The 6,660-nt window shown below is 40.7% G+C and overlaps 2 non-coding genes across 2 annotated transcripts; both read right to left on the bottom strand.

Moving 5' to 3' along the window:
• Positions 1-998: 998 nt before the first annotated feature.
• trnal-cag lies at positions 999-1,081 on the bottom strand. The gene has a single exon. It is a non-coding gene; the product is annotated as a tRNA-Leu (tRNA).
• Positions 1,082-2,101: 1,020 nt separating this feature from the next.
• Positions 2,102-2,184, bottom strand: trnal-cag. The gene has a single exon. It is a non-coding gene; the product is annotated as a tRNA-Leu (tRNA).
• Positions 2,185-6,660: the final 4,476 nt, after the last annotated feature.

Genomic DNA, 6,660 nt, shown 5'->3' with positions numbered 1-6,660 from the left:
CTCGAGGCTTCAAAACAGCAGTTCACAAAGCAACAAGTGACGTCATGGTGGGTTGCCTATTGATTTTTTCATACCATTACTTGCCTAGTCCCAGTTCAAATTCGATAAGAATACTTATAATTTACACAAAAGTGGCCATTTGGAGACTCCAACCCTATACCCCTTCACTGCTTTTTGCTGAGAATATGTGGTTTTCTCTGCCTTTTTGGCCATTTAGTCTTTAATACCTTGGTATTCACTTTGACAACACATCAGCTACACTGTTTTTTAAACTCCACTAGCTTTGTCCCTGCTTAAAATCAGGTTCTATTGACATTTGAACTCAGATCACTGGATTCAAAGTCCAGAGTGCTAACCATTACACCATGCAACCTCCAGAGAAGAAGTTACATGTTTTGATTATATGTACTTCTGGGAGCTCATTTCAAATTAGCTCTGCCAGAATACGGTCTGGATCCCCTCCATCGGGAACTGATTGGCCCCGGCAGAAAACTTGCTGGTCCAATCACACACCAGCGGGGTTTATACCATGGCACAGACGGAGGCGACTTTTGTAAAAAAAGCAAGGCTGTCGCTAATGAATGAGCATTTGACTAAATCCAACCGATATTTTAAAAATTCTCCCACAAAAACGGCAACACTCGTTCACAGACATTGTGGAATCCTCATCACAGACATTGCCTTGCTGTACGCTCTACTCTACATCAACATTGTTGACATTTTTGCGCCGCTTAACGGACACATTATTCGCCTGCTTCCGTTGGTAACGCCTCTAAGAAATCGAAAATGAATATATGTCTGGCTATGCCAGGCTAGTTCCTCTAGTGTGTTATACCTTTTTTGTGTATGTAAAGTTAAAAAAGGCAAAGTGCACAGTTGAGGGAGCTCCTCTACCCGACACAAACACCCTGATCCTGAAACACCTCGTCAGCCCTACATAAGTACTCATATAGTCTGATTTTCTCAACATCATATTTCACGTGAGGAAAAGCATTGACTGTCAGAAGTGGGATTCGAACCCACGCCTCCAGAGGAGACTGCGACCTGAACGCAGCGCCTTAGACCGCTCGGCCATCCTGACTGTGCCCATCTAGAACCCCCTACGTCTCAATCAAGCCAAGCTGAATGAAGCAGTATTGGAGACTCCAAAAGGACCCCTGGTAACCACCCCTGTATCATATACAATGACATATGTAGAGTATAGCCTTGCATAGCCAGACTTATACTCAAATCAAATTAGTCTGGGTTGTCTCTGGGTTCATTTTCGATTTCCAAGAGGCGTTACCAACCGATGCAGACGAAGCATGTTTTTTAGTCTTCGAAGACATCTAAGTCAGAAGTATGGGTATATTTTGTAGTTTACGAAAGTGCTGAGGCACAGTTCATAGAAGATTGCTATCCTGTCTACAGAAATGCATAAAATAAAATCACACTGAACGCCTCTTTAGGATGAACGAGGGGATCAGAACTGACTTGGAGCCATTCCTTTTTATTTTAGATCATGCTCTCCCCATTTTTTCATCAGTCCTAATCCATCCACTCCCCTTAACTTGAGCAGAGAGAATCAGTCAGTCATGAGAATTACATTTTATCAAGGTTCAGAGCAGAACACACACTTTGAGTTTCAGTTTCTTCTCCTCCACCGAGAGAAAGAGAGAGCCGGTGGTCCATTGGACATAGTCCCCAGGTCCAGAAATTGAAGCCTATGCGGAAGTGCCGGAAGCCTGTATTCTCTGGAATGACCAGCAGAGGGTGACTCCCTGGTTGAAAAAGGAAGCCAGTTTCTATAAATGTGAGAAAATGACTCTATTTCTCACTTGATTTATAACATCAGCAAACATTTTCCTGAGGAGTTTGTTTCAATTGATAGTCTTCAATACAGCATGATGTTCATTTTGTAAATTGTGGTCTCATTTAGAGTACAATAGACGATAAAGCATTGTTGCGTGCATACAGCTTGATTGACAGCTGGTCAGTCCAATGCATCACTTCAGTTTAGCATATTTGATTTATTCTTCATTTATTCAGGCAATCTTAATGAGATAAGGATCTCCCTTTTTCGAAGAAAGACCTTATATCACATATAAGGAAAAGCATAAACTGTCAGAAGTGGAATTCGCACCCACGCCTCCAAAGGAGACTGCGACCTGAACGCAGCGCCTTAGACCGCTCGGCCATCCTGACTGTAGGTCACAAAATTACCCGGTACCGCTAGTCAACTCGCTGCAGTCAAAATGTTATTAATCTCTTTTCCAAACTGCTTTTGGTCATTAGGTCAAAGAAAGCTAGAGGAGGTGGTTGCATGTGCAGGTGGGCGCACAGTGGACAAGCTCAAGACAGACCCACCCCCAGTTCTACGTCCGGTATCAAAAAACCCAACAGGATGCTGGTCAAAATGCGAAACTCAAGGCTTCAAAACAGCAGTTCACAAAGTAACGAGTGACATTATGGTGGGTTGCCGCTTGGTTTTAACCCTGATATAGTAATTTTTTTCCTAATATTACTTACTCATTCTTGTAAAACTTCAGGTCCCACCAAGACGTATTACCTGGGAAAACACTATGAGAACACAGCATAAAGCCTCGCCTAGTTCCAGATCAGATTCGATAAGAATTCCCCAAAAGATTTACATTTTTCTTCATGTTTTTTCTAAGGGTACGTCCTGACACTATCCAAAAGTGGCCATTTGGAGACTCCAAAAGGAGCCCTGGCAACCACCCCTGTATACCCCTCCACTGCTTTTTGCTGAGAAAATGTGTTTTTCTCTTCCCTTTTTAGCCTGATGTCTTTAATTCCTTTAAAAACTGTTCAATTAAAAAAAAACAATGAAATGCCTAATGACATATGTAGAGTAGCTACTCTCTGCAGATCAGAGTTTTATTGAACGCATTTAACTACTGAGACTCAATGGTATTCCCTTGTATCTGATAACTTCAACAACAAATGCTTGTTTTTAAACTCCACAAGCTTTGTCCCTGCTTAAAATCAGGTTCCACCAGATTTGAACTCAAATCACTGGATTCAAAGTCCAGAGTGCTAACCATTACACCATGGAACCACTATAGAATATGGCTAAATTGTTAAATGAATGTAAATAATACAGAATATATGATATATGACATGTGAACAATGACAACGTAGTTGAAAAAGCTTACCAATTAAAAATGGAACTAACTTTTGGTACATGGTCAACTCGCAGTTTGGCAACACGCTCTCACTTAAAGATTAGTTTTGGTAATAGACTGTATACAAAATTGGATGTAGTCCGCAAGTCTAGAAATTTAAGCATATGCAGTGCCTGAAGCCTGTATTCTCTGGAATGACCAGCAGAGGGCAACTGCCTGGCTGAAAAAAAGTCAGTCCCATAAAGGTCTATGAGAAAATGACTCTAGTTCTCACTTGATTTATAACGTCAGCAAACATTTTCCTGAGGAGTTTATGTTTCAATCGCTAGTTTCGAGTCTTCTTCAATACAGTATGATGTTCATTTTAAAAATTGTGGTCTCATTTAGAGTAAAATAGACGATAAAGCACTGTCGCATGCATACAGCTTGATTGACAGCTGCTCCGTCGAATTAGAACATCGCTTCAGGCTATCCTATTTGATTGAATCTTTTTTTAATCAAGCAGTCTCAATGAAATTAGGATCTCTTTTCGAGAGAGACCTTATATCACATATAAGGAAAATAGGCTGTGAGAAGCAGAATTCGAAACCACTCCTCCAGAGGAGACTGCGACCTGAACGGAGTGCCTTAGACCGCTCGGCCATCCTGACTGTTTAACAACCAACTGATTCCCTACCATCATCTGTCGCACATGACAGAAGCAGCAGCACTGCAGTCAAAATGTAAATAATCACCTTTCCTATAAGAAGTACAATTTTGCAAAGTCTGTTTTCAAAATCCAACTTGAGTGTTCATCTTTTTTGATTTCCGAAATCATAACACATGAATTACATCTGAAGAAAATCATGTGCTGTCAGAAGAGGGATTGAAACCCAGTCCTCCAGAGGACACTGCAACTGCACGCAGCACCTTAGGCCGCTCGGCCATCCTGACTGTGCCCACACTCTCATGCCACATTATTTTCAAACCCCAGACACCAACCCCCACTGAGATAGGGAGCAGGGCTGCAGTCGAGTAAACAATCCCCTTTCCGAGCTGCTTGTGGATCATTAGGTCAAAGAAAGACGTGAAGGATAATTCATAAAGATTCATAAGCAGTGCTCACAGAATCTGGCTACTAGGCTTTTTTTTTTTACACCAACTTTATTTATAACACAGATCGGGTCACAAGCACAAGATAAGCACTGTTGTCTGTCTCCTCCCCCACTGTGGGTGTTTGAGGGGTGAAACAAGTGGGACCCTTTGATTGGTCCGTTTGAAGAGCTTGCTGCCTTTGGATTGGACCAATTGATGACAGCATTTCATTCATTGTGTATTGTCTTCTGTAAGACGTGTAACTGCAGACCAGTCCTTTAGACAGTCTGAGAAATGTGAGTGGTTCAGAATTACTGTTCTAGCTTATCAATAAACAAGTTTGTATGTTGTTGTTTGTAAATTAACCATGTGCATATGCTAAAATAGAGAAACCAGTAGCAGACTGGTGGGAGTGATAGGCTGTTTGTGTTTGATTGTTTGTTTTACTACTTTCCTGTCTCTAGACTGGGAATCCACACATCTTGAATGGCTCCCGGCACTCTGCCATCTTATGCCGGGATTATGGCAATTGTATACAAAATAATTAAAGAACCTCTCCAGTCACATTTTAAAGTATTTAAAATCATCTGATATGCCTAATATTTTGTTTAACATTGTTTACTCCAAAAAAGTTTTTTAAAAACCCTCTGACATGGGACTGGAAACCATCCATTATCTCGCCCTCATTGAGGAATTCTGCTACTATGAATATTCATGATATGCAAATAACACAGGCCCCACCCACCACAGCTGCCCACGCAAGGTTGACCAGTGGATGTGCTACAAGATGGCTAGCGCCAACATCGGCAAGATTCGGTCATAAAACCTTCACAAACTGCTAATGCTAACACTAACTGTCTGCTCACACACCTGCCGTCCTCTAAATAAATAAATTTTATTTATAGTGCCCTTTTCATCAAAAGGGCTACAGGTTAAAAGCAGTTTTGTTAATTTTAAAAACATCTAAGAGGGGGAACCAAAAGTTTTGCTAAAAATAAATGTCTTAAGACCTTTTTTAAAACAGTCAGTGGATTGTGGTGCCCTCAAGGTGTCAGGGAGGGCATTCCACAGGCCGTGGGGCAGCAGCACAGAAGGCCCTATCTCCCATGGTCTTAAGTCTGGTTCTGGGTAAGTGTAGGAGGTTTGAGTGAGTGGAGCGGAGGGAACGTGTTGTGTTTTGTGGTTTTAGAAGTTCTTTTGGGGTAGAGGGGGGCATGTCCATGGATACATTGGTGTGTGAGGAGGGAAACCTTATACTCAATCCTGGTGGAAACGGGAAGCCAGTGGAGTAAGTGGAGGATGGGGATAATGTGCTCATGTTGTTTCCCCACTCTCATCAGGATCCTAGCTGCATAGTTTTGAATGTATTGGAGCCTCTGCAGGCTCTTGCTAGGGATCCCGATGAGAAGTGCGTTGCAGTAGTCCAGTCTGGAGGAGATAAAGGCATGGACCAGTTTTTCGGCATTTGAGAGGGAGAGAATGGGTGGCTCTAGTGGACGCACTGCCTCTGCTGCAGTGGAAGTTTCTGGTTTCTTTGCCTACATTTGAATATTCAACAGCAATTGCTTTTCTGTATTTGTGACATAAAAAATCTAGATTGTCCAGGATTCTTTCGAATTTCAAATTGCAGAGAAGTGCACAGACATTTTAGAGGATAGCAACAGAAGATAAACACTTTTATGAGTGAAGGGGGACTTTAAAAAAATAAGTAAAATGTAAAATCCTACTTTTACATTTCTAAATCTAATGACAGAACTTATAATAGTAAAGTCACTGGGGACATTGAGTAGATTTTTGATCATACAAACTTTTTTCTTCAATGCTGGGCTTTTACTTGCGATACATACTTTAACAGTGTAGTACCTGTACTATGGATGTAAAGGCGTCCTCCACCTCACATGCTAACATGCTAACATGCGTCCTCCACCTCACATGCTAACATGCAAACTAACGTGCTTTAGTTATGACAGTGAAGTTACATGCTACATCTTGTTTATCAAACTAAAAAGATAGATAGATAGATAGCTACTTTATTTATCCCAAGCTGGGAAATTCCGGTGTAACATAAGCATGTTTCACACAGCACACTTTAAAAAAATATACAATATCTACACAAGTAAATTTAAAATATACGAATTGACGAAAAGAGGATAAGAATAATACATTTAAAGAATTTACATGACATATTAACAGTGGAAATAGTGAAGTAATACAACCATAATGAACAAAAAATAATAAACTAGGTTTAATACTTCCTGTTAAATTGCGTATTCTGCGTTCATGTCCAGTCATTATTAATTCTGTTTAAAAAAAGTATTTTTCGATTAATTCTTTAGTTTTTGCAAAAACACTTCTCCATCCAGCTCAACAAACTGTCACACGGGAACTTGCAAAGAGAATTTAGTCACACAAATCGTGATATCATCAGAGACTTATTATTGCCGTAATATCTAATACCCCG

Source organism: Scophthalmus maximus, chromosome 12 (assembly GCF_022379125.1).
Source record: "Scophthalmus maximus strain ysfricsl-2021 chromosome 12, ASM2237912v1, whole genome shotgun sequence".
Taxonomy (NCBI): Eukaryota; Metazoa; Chordata; class Actinopteri; order Pleuronectiformes; family Scophthalmidae; genus Scophthalmus; species Scophthalmus maximus.
This window is presented reverse-complemented; position numbering and strand designations above follow the sequence as displayed.